The sequence below is a fragment of the Musa acuminata genome, chromosome BXJ1-10 (genome assembly GCF_036884655.1).
Source record: "Musa acuminata AAA Group cultivar baxijiao chromosome BXJ1-10, Cavendish_Baxijiao_AAA, whole genome shotgun sequence".
In the NCBI taxonomy this organism is placed as follows: Eukaryota; Viridiplantae; Streptophyta; class Magnoliopsida; order Zingiberales; family Musaceae; genus Musa; species Musa acuminata.
Window position 1 is genome coordinate 5,716,907 of NC_088336.1, and position 17,031 is coordinate 5,733,937.

Sequence of the window (17,031 nt, forward strand, 5' to 3'; positions counted from 1 at the left end):
ATGCTTTAGATATTTTACCAAGTTTTGTAAACTTGTTCAGAATGAGAAGGGTTCTATGATTTCGTCAATTAGAAGTGATCACGGTGGTGAATTTTAAAACCATGATTTCCAAGAATTTTGTGAACTCAATGGATACAACCATAATTTCTCTACTCCTAGAAATCCTCAACAAAATGGAGTAGTAGAAAGAAAAAATCGAAATTTATAAGAAATGGCAAGAACCATGTTGAATGAACATAGCCTACCCAAATATTTTTGGGCCGAAGCCGTAAATACTGCATGCTATATTTTAAATAGAGTTCTAGTAAGACCCTTACTCACCAAAACTCCCTATGAGTTATGGAACAACAAAAAACCCAATGTTTCATATTTTAAAGTCTTTGGGTGTAAGTGTTTTATCTTGAATGAAAAAGATAACTTAGGAAAATTTGATGCTAAATCCGATGAAGGAATCTTTCTTGGTTATTCTTCGGTTTCTAAAGCTTTTCGTATCTTCAATAAAAGAACTTTAATTATTGAAGAATCCATTCATGTTGTCTTCAATGAGATTTTTGAAATCAGGAAAAATGATTTTGATGATGATGTTAATTTTGATTCCTTGAATTTAAATGAAACCCCGTCTCCAACTAGCAACTTGGATGCATCCACTTCCGAAACATCCTTACCCAAGGATTGGAAGTATGTAGATGCTCATCCTAAGGAGCTAATCTTAGGAGACACATCAAAGGGGGTTCAAACACGTTCTTCTCTTAAAAATTATTGTTCCAACACCGCTTTTCTCTCCCAAATTGAACCCAAATCTAGGATTATGGTACCCAAAATCAGAGAATCTTGAGTTAATTGCTTATGCTGATGCGGACTTTGCTGGTTGTAGACTAGATAGAAAAAGCACATCAGGAACATGTCAATTTTTAGGACATGCCCTTATTTCCTGGTCATCTAAGAAACAAAACTCGGTTGCACTATCAACAACCGAAGCTGAATATATTACAGCAAGTGTATGCTGTGCACAAGTTGTATGGATGAAAAACACCTTAGAAGATTATAAAGTTCATCTTAAAAATATTCCCATTAAATGTGATAACACAAGTGCAATATGCCTAACAAAGAATCCTATGCAACACTCAAGAACAAAACATATTGATATTAGACATCACTTTATACGAGATCATGTTACTAATCATGATGTAATCATAGAGTTCATTGATACTAAACATCAATTAGCTGATATTTTTACAAAACCTCTAAGTGAAGAACAATTTGATTTCATAAGAAGAGAATTATGAATGTTGATGTGTCCAAACACATAAACTGTTTTTCAGACTTTATTGAATCACTTGACTGCTATTACATGCCAAAATAACATGTTGGAAATTATGTGCTGAATACAAAAATTTTCATAACAATAAGCATGTTTTGTCTTCATGATTGTATTTGAAATGTAGCATAGTCTTGTCCGAATGCATGAAAGTGTTCATTTCATGTTTGGATTCGCTTAACAATTGGTATCCTAAAAAATACAGATTTTCTCATACACTTATATGTGAAAAATATTTTTCTGAAATGGATTTGATGAAATGATTCCTGCTTATGAATTCCATCTTGAAATATGGATGATAGTGTTTTTACTTGCAAAGATTTGCTTCACATACATATCTTGATACCTGAAGCATGATTTAATCTCTCATCGGTTTTAACCTCACTCAAAGTAAACTCATAAATAGCTGGTATCACAAATGGCCTTCCTCCTTCATTCAAAAAGATTATAACAAATAAAAAGGAAGAAGTATTCAAAGTGATCTACATATCATGCTTGTACAATTGATTTCCTATTGGAAAATAACTTGAACCTAGTAAAGGCATGAATGACTATCACACTTATGCTCAAAATTTGCTTATATTGTTCTCTTGGTATCACTATTACCATGCTTTTTGTTGATGACAAAGGGGGAGAAATATATGAGTATTAATGCCATGCTTGCATCACCAAGAGATGCTATGATTGCTATAATTTGCATTATGCCTTGTTAGTATCATGTCAAGATATCAAACAAAAAAACTTGCATCGTAATTTTACGTATTGATATCTTACCATGTGATGAAATGCAATAATTGCTAAAACATTTGAAATGTGTGCATCATATAATGATATCAAAATCTTACTTCGTAGTTTTATATGTTGATATCTTACAATATGATGAATTGCTACTATTACCATCATTCAAACATGTAATGTAAAATTTGAAAATGAATGTCAAGCCTTGACATCATCTTCAGAGAGATACATCATGATGGGAATCATGATGGAAGTATTGATAAGTTTAAATTATTTTAACTTATCAATATGTCTCTTGAATTCAAAGGTTTTGAATTCAAGAAAGACTTATCTCAAGTATGGCATATAGATAGGGGGAGTTAAGGTTAACTCCATTATCAATTGATTGTCATCATCAAAAAGGGGGAGATTGTTGAATCTCGGATTTTGATGATGAAGTCAATTGTCATTTGTTATCTAATCTATATGTTGAGATAAGTGTGCAGGATTAACTACGATGAAAGTAAGACATGCAGTAGGAGTTGCGTCGGAGTTAAGACAATGATCACGTTGGGAGTTCGAGAGTTCGACGGAAGTTCGGACAGTCGTCGGAGGTTCTGCGGGAACAAATCCAAGAAGTCCATGAGCTTGCCAAAGAAGCTCATCGGAACTCGCCAAGTGGATCATCGCAAGTCCAGGAGTTTTCCGGAAGTCCGCAGGAGCATCACCGAGGGTTCATCGGATGATCGACGGAAGTTCGCCGAAAGCTCGTCGGAAGAAGCGATTGATGCACCAGAGCAAGTTGCAGTAAATGTCTTAGGGAATATCGTAGTTAGCACAATGATTAAGTTGGAAATGGGAGGTGATCCCATTAACTTAATCTTGGGACAATTGGGCCCCTGAAAAACCCAAATTGGGCCAAATGGATCAACCCATTCGAACCGTGATTTCTGCCAAGCGGTTGAACCGCCCAAGGCAGGAGGTTGCACCGCTTGGGCTCAGTCTCCGAGCGAGACTGGGAGGTGCAACTGCTCCAGCCAGGCGGTGGCACCGCCTGGGCTCAGTCTCCGAGCGAGACTAGGCGGTGCAACCTCCCTGGACAGGAGGTGGCACCACCTGGGCTCGGTCTCCGAGCACTGGCTGAGTGGTGCAACCGCCTCAGTCACGAGGTTGCACCGCCCGAGCTCGGTCTTCGAGCTTTGGCAGGAGGTGCAACCGCCCTTGACAGGAGGTGCAACCACCCCTGACAGGAGGTCGCACCGCCCAAAGGCTCAGTTTTCGAGCTTTGCCAAGCGGTGCAACCGCTCCAGTCAGGAGGTACAACCGCCTGATCCCGGAATTCCGGTAATTGACAGTTTTGAGCTCCAAATTTGAACTGGGTTGGGGCCTATAAATACCCCACCCATTCAGCACTGAAAAAGAATAGAATACACACCGAAATCTTGATCTTGTTCTGTAATTTTTAGAGCTCAAAATTGTTGTAAAGGCCAAAAGTTATTCTCCCTCTTTTCTTCCAAGTTCTGAGCTGTAAAGAGAGGAGAGAAAATTCTCTAAGGGTTGTCTCCTAAGCCCGTCAAAAGGAGTGAAACTGTAAAAGGGTGGTTGGCCTTCGCCTATTGAAGGAAGGCCTCTAGTTGATGTCGGTGACCTCGTCGGTGGAGGAAGCCAAAAGTGGAGTAGGTCAAGATTGACCGAACCACTCTAAATCTCGGTTTGCATTTACTTTGAGCATATTATCTTTACTGCAAACTTCCTCTAAAGCTTACTGCTTTCTGCGCATATACGATCGGGTTTCAAGCTTTACACTTTCCGAATCAGCGTTTAGACGTAAATCTGTTTTTTCGTACGATCATCATATTTCAATTTACGTTTACGTTTTGATTTCTATCATAACTGCAAACTACCTTTATATCCTTGCTTAAACTGCATCTCACCTAATCAAGTGATTTACGAATCAGCATTTAGACGTAAATCAGTTTCTTCGTGCGAATATCATATTTAAGTTTGTGTTTACTATCAGATTTGAATCATAACTGCAAACTGTATTTATATCTTTGCTACATCTTGCTTAAACAAAAGTTAAAGTGATTTACGAATCGGCTTTCTTACCGAAATCACTTTTAACGAACGAACGCAGTTTTTATCATAGAAGGTTTTCCGCTGCACTGATTCACCCCCACCCCCCCCCCCCCCCCCGCCCCCCCCCCCCCCTCTCTTAGTGCTCTTGACCCTAACAGCTGATCCCCTAAAGAGATCAATGGCAAACTTAGAATCCGCTAGGGTTCTAACAGTCTCCTCTTTAGTAAAAAGAGAGAATTATGCGAGAACAAATATGAGATCTTAATTTACACAAAACAAATCTCAAGTATCAAATATCGAGAAATCAAGAATTTAACATGCATAAGTTTAACATTCAAACTAGCACTTTTTGCTTACTTTTACATCAATGTTCTAATCATAATATAAATACAAAGGAGTCCTATGGAAATCATGACATGTAAGATGAAAGATTAAGAAAGATCAATTCATGAATGATTCATCTTGATAAATCTCTTTTTTAGTAAATAACAAAAAGAAATCTTAGGATATTAAATAGTCAATGATCTTTAAAGGAAATCTTAAGTTATAAATTCTGAGAAATCAAAATCATGATTTAGATTAATAACTCATTCAAATTAAAATTTTTAAATTATCAAAATCTCTTTCTAAGAGATTCATAAAAAATAATATAAATATATTCATTAATCTCTTTTTGAAAATCGATAAGATAGTAATAGAGAAATTTTCAATAATGCATTCCCTTTTTAGTTGTTTCAATTCATGTGATTGATTTCATATTAGCATGCCCAAATTTTTATTTTTTGTTTTTATTTCAAAACCATGCATCATGTTTAAAACTAAAAAACAAAGACAAGATTCATCACAAAAATCATCAAGACTTCAAATCATCATGCATAATTAAATCATTAAAGCATCAAAATACACATTATTGCTTCTTAAAAACATATATAAGATTAATATTATTAGGTGTACAAGGATTAGATTTAAATCTAACATTTTGTTACTTTATCATAAAATATGCAAATGTCATGATCATATATATTTTTTATATTATAAGTTTTTAACTAATTTAAATTCATCAAGCAACTCATGAAATGCAAAGTAATTTCATAGTAAAGTAAAGGGGTTTTGGTTAAGTCACTTATCTCATTGTCGTTGGTTTGCTCATCATCTTCGGATGTACTCATTTTGTCCCATGTTACCTTTAGTGCTTTCTTTTCTTGTGTATGAGCATATTCTTCTTCTGTTCCGGACATTCACTTTTGAAGTGCCCTGGTCGATTGCATTCATAGCAAGTTCTTTTGTTCTTTTTAAGTTCATTTTTATTCTTTGATTCTTATTTTATAAACTTTTTAAATTTTATTGTTAGAAGTTAAAGGTCATCATCATCATCATCATCATCATCATCATCATCATCATCATCATCATCATCATCATCATCATCATCATCATCATCATCATCATCACTTGAGTTATCACTCAAGTGGTATTCTATTGTTCGAAGTTTCAAATCCTTCCTCTTCTTTGGAAGGTAGTTCTCATGTTCATCATATTCAATATAAGTCATTTCATAGGTCATTAAAAACCCAATAAGTTCTTCAAATGAAAATTTGTTTAAGTCCTTTGTCTCTTGTATTGCCATCACTTTTGGATCCCAAATTTTTGGAAGGGATCTTAATATTTTGTTAACAAGTTTAAAATTAGAAAAACTTTTACCAAGTACTTTTAGACCATTGACGACATCCGTAAACCGGGTGTATATATTTTCAATGGTCTCGCTTGGTTTCATGTGAAACAATTCATAACTATGAACCAAAAGATTGATTTTTGACTCCTTAACCCTACTCATGCCTTCGTGTGTGATTTCAAGTGTATGCCAAATGTCATAAGCTGTTTCACAAATAGAAACTCAATTGAATTCATTTTTATCCAAAGCACAAAATAAAGCATTCATAACTTTGGCGTTCAAAGATAAAGTCTTCTTCTCCAAATCATTCCAATCGTTCATTGGAAGAGAAGATTTTTGAAATCTGTTTTCAATGCTATTCTATAAATTAAAATATAAAGAAAGCAAGAAAATACTCATTCAAGTTTTCTAATAAGTTTAGTCTATCCTACTAAACATAGGAGGATGAATGATAGAGTGACCCTCTTGAAAGTCGAAAAAAGTCATCTCTCTTGGGTGTTAATCCAAATAGAGAGAAACGTAGCTCTGATACCAATTGTTAGAACCAAACATAGCTTTGATACCAACGGTACGACTACTTGATAAAGCTAAGAGACCGAGCTATGGCGGTACCACCGCCTAACAAGGCGATACCATTGCCTAGCAACATTAATTACCAGTAGTACCAGCACTCAGTTTGGGCGGTACCACCGCCCAGACCACTTGGGAGACATCCCAAGTGGTGCCACCGCTAGCCCTAGTGGTGCCACTACCGACCGTGACTTCAAGTGCTGAATGGGTTATTCAACCAGCCAAATTCAACTCTGTTAAGGGCCAAAATTTCCCCTAACTGAGTTAGTGGGATTACCTCTCAATCCTAACTCAATTTATGGTCTAACTATGATAATTTGAGACATTATCTAAGCAATCTTAGTTCAATATGTCAATTGTTCTTCCGACGAACTTTTTAGCAAACTTTCGGCAAACTTCCAGTGAACTTCTCGGCGAGCTTCCGATGTTGCATTGTGCATCAGTAAAGTTTCAAGATGATGCATTGTGCATCAGTAAAGTTCAAGTCATCAAGGTATTAAATGCACAATTTTATCACTTCATGCTTGATAAAATGCTTTGGGCATAGCCTTACATCACTACTTGCATGATACATCATCTTGATTTAACCTTTATGATACTTATATTATTGCATGGTAACATTCAAAAGTTCACAATATTAAAGAGAATCCTGACATTGCATCATTGCATGGTAACATTCAAAAGTTCACAATATAAAGAGTTCACAACATCAAAAGTTCACAACATTAAAGAGGATCCATCAACTTCTCCCCCTTTTTCATCAAAAAAAAAAAAAACATACATTAGCTATTCAGGTGGTGGTAAATCAAAATGTCTAAACAGAGTATTAAGTTGTCAATGAATTTGCTACAATTCAGTTAAGATTTGATCTTGACATAGTTCAAATTGATCAATTCGAGTCCCTATGGCATCAGTAGATGGGGAGGGTGCTTGCTCTATTGGTGATATTGCCTCAAAAAGGGACTAATAGGAGGAGATTGATTTTCCCTAAATATTGGTATTTCAGGTTTTGGATCAGGTGGGGGGGGATCAGTCCTTCTAGGTTATCTAGTCCAAGTCCCATTTCTGAGACTATACATCTTAATCTTCTTAGTAGATTTTTATTTATGATATTAAACTTATCTAGTTTCAAGATTTCTTCGTTAGGTAGAATGACTATGTCATGTGCATGGATTAGTCTAGTGATCAAGCCACCATATGGAAGCATCATATTTTTTTTTTATAGTTCAATCATATTTTGTTGTATTAGGTAACCAAAATAGTTGTCATGTCCTTTTATAATCCAATACATTATTCCTAATTCTATTTGGCTAACTTTATCATGATGATATTGTTTTGGAAGTATAATACTTATCAAGATGTGATGAAGCAATTTGGTGTTGAAAGGTAGTAAATGTTCATAACTTTTTGGAAGGATAGACAAGTTTGGATTACCAAAGATGGTACCTAAAGCTTCAGAATAAGTGGTCCTAACTGATTCTTCGTCCCATTGTCCTCTAAAGTAATAACCTCTCCCTTTCTTAGCAATTCCTATGAGGTTGTAAATTACGCTATTCATAATGGGTATGTGATGTCCTAAGAGATAATAGATACCCTATCATATTCATCCACATGCAAGTTGTTGTAAAACAACCTAACAAGTTAGCAAACCATTGAATTGGTTCCAAATTACTGAATTCCTCTAGATCTATATATTTACCCTTATGAACATTTCTAGATTCAATGGTTGGGAATTTAAAGGCATGTTGAGAAGAATCAAAGAGTAGGGAATCATAGGTTTCATCTAATCTTCTCTTCCCTTCGTCCCTTGAGGATCTTCTAAAAGTCATGAAGACTACATTTATCAAGAACAAATAAGAGGCAAAAACAAGTAATACAATGAGAGAAATAATTTGGTTTAGGGATTACCTTAATAGTTTAACCTTCTTGTGATCTCCAAAGGGGGTTTGAGATTGATCCTTGGTTTTGTAAAGGATGAGGATTCTCTTGAGTTACTAGAGGGAGAGTAAAAGGAAGTAGGGATTTGGGGTTGTTTAGAGAGATATAGAGTGAGTTGGGGTCGGTTCTACCGTTGGCCCTAACTTTTGTCTATATAGGGCAAGTTACGGGCGGTGGTACCACTAGCTAGGCAGTGCTACCACCTACAGGCAGTGAGGATTGGCGGTGCTACCACCAATCCGGCGGTCCCACCACCGGTGCTAACGCCAATTCGATAGTCCCACCACCGATGCTCTATCTTGCTTTTAATTTTTGAGATAAGGTGCAAACATTGAGCAAGATCTTTATCATTATGTAGGTCAAACATCATATTAAGTTATTGGAGTTCTACTTTTGTAAGAGGAGAAAATTCATATGGAAAACTTCACATGGCTTATCAAACATACCAAAGATCCATGAATCAAATCTTTTCTCAAGTGAAGAAATAATAGTAAATGATCTAAAGAAAGAGATCTCAATTTAGAAAACCTGGAGAGAACAATTTAAATAAGAACTCATGTATTAGAAAAATTTAACATACCTAATTCTCTTCTTATAAAATCAAATTGTTCCTCAGTAAAAGGTTTTATAAAAATATTAGCTAATTGATATTTTATATCAATAAATTCTAGAGATATGTTATGGTTATTAACATGATCTCTTATAAAATGATGCCTAATATCAATATGTTTAGTTCTAGAGTATTGAATAGGATTTTTTATTAAGCATATTGCACTAGTGTTTGTTGAATCTCGGATTTTGGTGATTAAGTAAATTGGTAAATTATTTGATCTAATCTATATGTTGAGATGAGTGTGCAGGATTAACTATGATAGCAGTAAGACATGAAGCAGATGTTGGGCCAGAGTCAAGATAGTGACTTCGTTGGGAGTTCGAGAGTTCGTCGGAAGTCTGGACGTTCGTCCGAAGTTCTGCCAGAATTGTCTGAGAAATCCAGGAGCTTGCCAAAGAAGCTTGTCGAAACTCACTAAGAAGACCATCGTGAAGTCCAGGAGCTTGCCAGGAGTCCGTCGAAAAATTGTCGAAAGATCGCAGAAAGCTTGTCGGAAGAACAATTGACATACCGGACCAAGATTGATTAGTTAATGTCTTAAATTATCATAGTTAGACCTTAATTTGAGTTAGGATTGGGAAGTAATCCCACTATCTTAGTTAGGGGCCAACTGGGCTCTTAATAGGGCTGAATTGGGCTGGTTGAATAGCCCATTTAGCACTTGAAATCATGGCCGGTGATAGCACCGCTTGGTGACTTAGTCTCCCAAGTGGTCTGGGCGGTGTACCGCCGGTAGTAAATGTTGCAAGGTGGTGGTACCATCTCTATCAAGCAGTGGTACCTCTAGAGCTTGGTGTCCGAGCTATATCATGTGATAGTACCGCCCAATGTCATTCTATAGGCGATATTACTGCCCAATAATGACGGTAGTACCGTCAATACCCTGAAATCCGATAATGTAATACTTTTTTACTCCAATTCTGAAGCTATTGGGGCCTATAAATACCCCACCCTTTTCTGCATGAAAGAGTAACAAAGTGCAATCAAAGTGTTGAAAAATTATAAGTGTTGGGGTGTTAAAAGTGTTATAAAAGTGAGAAAAGTCCTCCTCCTCCCTCTCCCTAGATTTGTAATCATTCAAGAGAGGAGTGAGGCTTGTAAAGATTATCTCCTAAACCCGTGAAAAGGAGAAAGCACTGTAAAGAGGTGGTTGGTCTTCGCCTATTGAATGAAGACCATTAGTGGATACCGGTGACCTCAACAGAGGAGGAATTGGAAGTGGATCTAGGTCATAATAATTGAACCACTATAAATTCTGGTTTACATTTCTATTATTGTCATTTACTTACTTTGCAATTGCTTCACTTCCTCCTTACTTGGCTTTCACTACCCTTATGAAGAATTTTTTTAACACGCTTTCAAGCAATCTTTCAAGATCATTTTTTTAACATATGAAGAATTTTAAACCGATGTTGTTATCCATTGTACTAATTCACCCCCCCCTCTCTTAGTGCCGTCTCGATCATAACAATTGGTATCATTACTGGTTACTCTCAATTTGGTTTATAACTTAAGAGAGATGGTTTTTACTGATAATCAAGAGGGTCATTCAATTACGTGTCCACTCATATTCTATGGGTCGGATTACACATATTGGAAGACTAGAATGAGGATTTATTTAATTTCAATAGATTTTGAGTTATAGAACCTTATGGAAAATGGCTTTAAAAAATCTTCTCTTCCAATGAATGATTGGAATGAGTTGGAGAAGAAAACTTTTGTTTTAAATGCCAAGGCTATGAATGCCTTGTTTTGTGCTTTAGATAAAAATGAGTTCAATTGAGTGTCTATTTGTGAAGTGACTTTTGATATTTGGCACACTCGAAATCACTCACGAAGGCACTAGTAGAGTAAAGTAGTCAAAGATAAATCTTTTAGTTCATACTTATGAATTGTTTCAAATGAAGCCAAGCGAAACTATTATCGACATGTACACCCGTTTTACGGACGTCGTCAATAGTTTAAAAGCTCTTGATAAATGTTTTTTAAACTTTGAACTTATTAATAAAATCTTTAGATCCCTTCTAAAGAGTTGGTACCCTAAAGTAACGGCAATTCAAAAGGCCAAGGATTTAAATAACTTTCCTCTCGAAGAACTTATCGGGTCACTAATGACCTATAAGATGACTTGCAATGCTCATGAAGAGCTTCAGAACAACTTTCCAAAGAACAGGAAGGATATGACACTAAGAACTCATGAAGACCACTTGAAAGAAAATTCAAGTGATGAGGACTATGATGATGACTTGGCACTCTTGACAAGAAAATTCAAAAATTCATAAAAAAAATAAATTTAAAAATGATACTAAAAATAAAATTGAACCCAAGAAAGAATAAGTTATATGCTACGAATGCAAGAAGTTGGGACATCTGAAAAGCGAATGTCCCCAAGCAAACAAGAAGCAACCAAAGAAGAAGAAGGCTCTTAAAGCAACTTAGGATGACTCAAGTACATTTGAAGAAGAGGAGCCAATCAATACATAACAAGTTGCTCACTACACAATAATGGCTATCGGAGATGAGGTAAGCAGTTCATTAGATGCAAATTTATCTTTCAATGAGTTTTGAAGTACTTTTTATGAATTGTTTGATGAATGTAGAAAATTGAGTAAAAAATATAATTCCTTAAAAAGGAGCATGCCTATCTTGTTAGTGATTTTAATAGATTAAAAATTGAGCATGATGATAGTTTAGCTCCCTGCATAAAATGTGATGAATTAGAAACGCTTAAAAAGGAGAATTTGCAACTACATGAAACCTTAGAAAATTTTAAAATAGGTAGCAAATCCTTAAATATGATTCTTGAAAGTAAGAATCATGTTCATAGAAGAGATGGAATCGACTTTGTGAGTAACACTCAAAAAAATCCAACCATCTTCGTTAAAGGCCCAACTTGACATGTTTCACCCCGAAATAAATGCAACTTTTGTTGCAAATTTGGATATGTTGCTTATCAATATCCATTTAAAAAATATAGTCCACACAAATTGATTTGGGTTCCTAAAGGAACCGTAAAAGATTCCACGCAAAATGATAAGTTAAGTCGATCAATTTTAGAGGCATCCAAAGTCAAATGGGTACTTAAAAATTACTCATTTTTATAGAAATATTTACCATCACAAGATAGGAGATAAGAGATAGTACCTTAATAGTGGATGCTCAAGGCACATGACCGGAGATCCATCTCAATTTTCTAAGCTCACTAGCCTAGACAAAAGGTATGTCACCTTTGGAGACAACAACAAGGGTAAAATTATTGGCAAAGGAACCATAGGTAACAAATATAACTTTTTTATTAAAGATGTATTGTTGGTTAATGGCTTAAAACATAATTTTTTAAGCATTGGTCAATTGTGTGATAAATGATACATTATTAGATTTGAATCCAATGCTTGCATTATTGAAAAACCACATAAAAACACATCTATGATTGACATAAAATAAAATAATATATATATTATTGATATTAATGATTTTTATAATAAAATATGTTTTTCGATTTTGAATGACGATGCTTGGCTTTGGCATAGAAGATTAGGTCATGCTAGTATGAAATTAATCTCTAAAATCTCATCTAAAGAACTTATAAGAGCTATTCCTAACATCAAGTTTGTTAAAGACAATGTGTGTGATGTATGTTAACTTGGAAAACAAATAAAAGGTAGTTTCAAACCAAAGAATTAAATAAGCATCTCTAGACCATTACAATTGATCCATATGGATTTATTTGGGCCAATTGATACATCAAGCATTGGAGTTAGCAAATATGCCTTTATAATTGTGGACGATTATAGTAGGTACACTTGGACATACTTGACACATAAAATTGATTGCTTTAGGTATTTTTCTAAGTTTTGTAAACTTGTTCAAAATGAAAAAGGCTTTATGATTTCGTCAATTCGGAGTGATTACGGTGGCAAATTTCAAAATCATGATTTTAAAATTTTTATGAATCTAATGGATACAACCATAATTTCTTTACTCTAAAATATCCATAACAAAATAGAGTAGTAGAAAGAAAAAACAAAAATTTACAAGAAATGACAAGAACAATGTTGAACGAGCATGACCTACCCAAATATTTTTGGGCCGAAGCCGTTAATACGACATGCTATGTTATGAATAGGGTTCTAGTAAGACCATTACTTTTCAAAACTCTTTACGAATTGTGGAATAACAAAAAACCCAACGTTTCATACTTTAAAGTTTTCGATTGTAAATGTTTTGTCTTGAATGAAAAAGATGCCTTAAGAAAGTTTGATGCAAAATCCGATGAAGGAATTTTTCTTGGCTATTCTTTTATTTATAAAGGTTTTCGTATCTTCAATAAAAGAACTTTGGTTATAGAAGAGTCTATTCATGTTGTCTTTAATGAAGTTTCCAAATTTAAGAAAAATGAGTTTGATGACAATCTCAATTTTGATGCTTTGAATTTAAATGAACCCTCTCCTCCAACTAGCAACTTGGATACATCTTCTTCTGAAACATCCTTACCCAAGGAATGGAAGTATATAGATGCTCATCCTAAGGAGCTAATCATAGGAGACACATTAAAAGGGGTTCAAACTCGTTATTCTCTTAAAAAATTTTGTGCCAATGCTGCTTTTCTTTCTTAAATTGAACCTAAATGCATTGACGAGGCCTTCAAAGATGATTCATAAGTTATCGTAATGCAAGAAGAGTTGAACCAATTTGAGAGAAATGAGGTATGAAAGTTTGTTCCTAGGCTAAATGACCATTTAGTTATTGGTACTAAATAGGTTTTTAGAAATAAACAAGATGAATTTGGTATCGTGGTTAGAAATAATGCTAGATTAGTGACCAAGGGTTTCAATCAAGAAGAAGATATCGATTATAATGAAACATTCACACTTGTGGGACGATTAGAAGCCATAAGGTTGCTCCTCGCCTATGCTAGTAGTAATAATTTTAAGTTATTTCAAATAGATGTCAAAAGTGCTTTTCTTAATAGCTTTATTTCCGAATAAGTTTATATTGAACAACCTCCTGGATTTGAGAATGATAATTTTTCGAATCATGTGTTTAAATTGACTAAAGGTCTCTATGGATTAAAACAAGCCCCAAGGGCTTTAGTATGAGAGACTTAGCTCATTTCTTATCCAAAATAATTTCTCTAAAGGCAAGATTAATACTACATTGTTTATTAAAAATTTTAAAAATAATTTTTTTATTGTACAAATTTAGGTTGATGATATTATTTTGGTTCTACAAATGAATCTTTATACGAATCGTTTGACAAGAGTTATGAGTCAAGAGTTTGAAATGAGTATAATGGGTAAACTAACTTTCTTTTTAGGCTTACAAATCAAACAACTTAGTGATGGTATTTTTCTTAGTCAAACAAAATATGTATTAGACTTGTTAAAACGATTTAATATGGATAGTTTAAAGGCTATTAATACTCCTACGAGTACCTCTACTAAATTAGACATTGATGAAAGTGGAAAAAGCTTTGATAAAAAAACTTATAGGGGTATGATAGGTAGTCTACTATACCTCACCACAACTAGACTGGATATCATGTTTAGCATAGAACTTTGTGCTAGGTTTCAATCTAATCCTAGGATATCTCATATTAAAGTAGTTAAAATAATTCTTAGATATCTTAAAGGAACCACTAATCTAGGATTATGGTATCCAAAATTCAAAAACTTTGAACTAATTGCTTACGCTAATGCGGATTTTGTTGGATGTAGAATAAATAGAAAAAGCACATCCGGAACATGTCAATTCTTAGGTCATGCACTTGTCTCTTAGTATTCCAAGAAATAAAACTCGGTTACACTATCTACAACCAAAGCCAAATATATAGCGGCAAGTGCATGTTGTGCACAAGTTGTTTGGATAAAAAATACATTAGAAGATTATAAGATTCACCTTAAGAACATTCCCATAAAATATGATAATATGAGTGCAATATGTTTAACAAAAAATCCTATTCAACACTCTAGAACTAAACATATTGACATTATGTATTATTTCATAAGAGACCATGTTAATAACCATGACATATCTTTAGAGTTTGTTGATACGAAACATCAATTAGCCGATATCTTTATAAAACCTTTAAATGTAGAACAATTTAATTTTATTAGAAGAGAGTTAGGCATGTTAAATTGTCTGAATGCATGAGTTTGTTGTATTTCCTTTCCGGACTATCTTCCTCTTAATTCATCTTATGAATGGAGCTTTTATAAATTTATTTTGTTTTTAATCTTCCTCTTAACTTAGTATCAAATTTGTTTCATCTGATGCTCCATCACTTAATGAATTTTGATACACTTAATGGATTTCATTGACAAATACACTTCTCATGGATTTCACTCTTGTGAATTTTTAATGAGAAATAGATTTGATTTATGAAGTTTTATTCGTGAATTTCTTATTCATATGATGCTCCCTTCCTATGAATTCTTCCTTACTCTTCTCGTGAAAGATGAATTTTATAAATTCACATGGATATCTTGATCCTTGAAAGATGAATTTTAGTGTGTGATGACTACTTGCAAAGAATGGCGATTTGATTTCACATGGATATCTTGATCCTTTTCATGAATCACTTTTCTTTATTAAAATTGAAGCATGATTTAATGAAACTCATTTATTGTTTTGAATTTGACTTGATTCAAATCATTTCATAAATTTGGTTTTCAATGGATTCCCTCCTTAGTTTTCTTCCTCTACTTCTTATTACAAAAGAAGAAAGAAACTTGCACATCTAAAGAAGAACCCAAAAGCCCTTGAGTAAAAATATTAGCTTATCCAAAAAGATTATCATGCAAAGTTTTTGCTTACCTTCCTTTATGACTCGGATAAATTGATGTGAAAATTACTTAATTTTGTTTACCACACTTGCAATGTTAAATGGTTCTCCTATTTGTTGATGACAAAGGGGGAGAAACGATACCAAAATGTGACAAATTGATGACAAATTGGCATTGTAAATGTTTGAAATGTATCTTATCATAAATGCTTGTATCTTATCAAAAATACTTGTATGTTTTGCGAATGCTTGAAATATAATTGGAATTGTCAAATACATCGCAACACATCACAAATGCTCCAAAGATATCAAAATGTATTTTATATGCATTGTAGATACTTGAAATGTTTCATGAATGCTTGATAATTGTCTATCATTATGATAAGGCATCATGAGCTTTGCTTACTATTTACAATTGGTATCATGCCTCGGAATGATGAATTGCTATCTTTTATCAAGAATTGTCATCTTGCTAAATTTCATATTTGAAATTCGTATCATACTTGAAAATGATGATTGTCCATCATCATTGGACTTGAAAATGGATGTCAAGTCTTGACATCATTTTTCTTTTATTGATAAATATGTGGTATCATATTTTGAATTTGTAAATCATGATAAGTATCATAAAAGTTCATGTTGATATGTTTAAATGAATATAACTTATCGGTTTAATGCTTGAATTCAAAGGCCTTTAATTCAAGAGTATCTTTTTGTTGAATCTCGGATTTTGATGATGAAGTCAATTGTCATTTGTTATCTAATCCATATGTTGAGATAAGTGTGCAGGATTAACTACGATGAAAGTAAGACATGCAGCAGGAGTTGCGCCGGAGTCAAGACTATGATCACGTTGGGAGTTCGAGAGTTCGACGGAAGTCCGGACAGTCGATAGAGTCAGGATTAACTACGAGAAGTCCAGGAGCTTACCAAAAGAAGCTCGTCCGAACTCACCAAGTGGATCATCGCAAGTCCAGGAGTTTGCCGGAAGTCTGTCGGAGCATCGCTGAAGGTTCGTCGGATGTTCGCCGGAAGTTCGTCGGAAGCTCGCCGAAAGAAGCGATTGACGCACATGAGCAAGTTGTAGTAAATATATTAAGAAATGTCGTAGTTAGCATGTAGATTAAGTTAGGAATGGGAGGTGATCCCATTAACTTAATCTGGGGGCAATTGGGCCCTTGACAGACCCAAATTGGGCCGAATGGATCAACCCATTCGGACCAGAATTCCTGCTAAGCGGTGGCACCGCCAAGGTCAACGGTGGCACCGCCCAGGAGAGGGTCTCCCAGGAAAGTTGGGCGGTACAACCGCCCCAGGCAGGCGGTGGCACCGCCTGGGCTTAG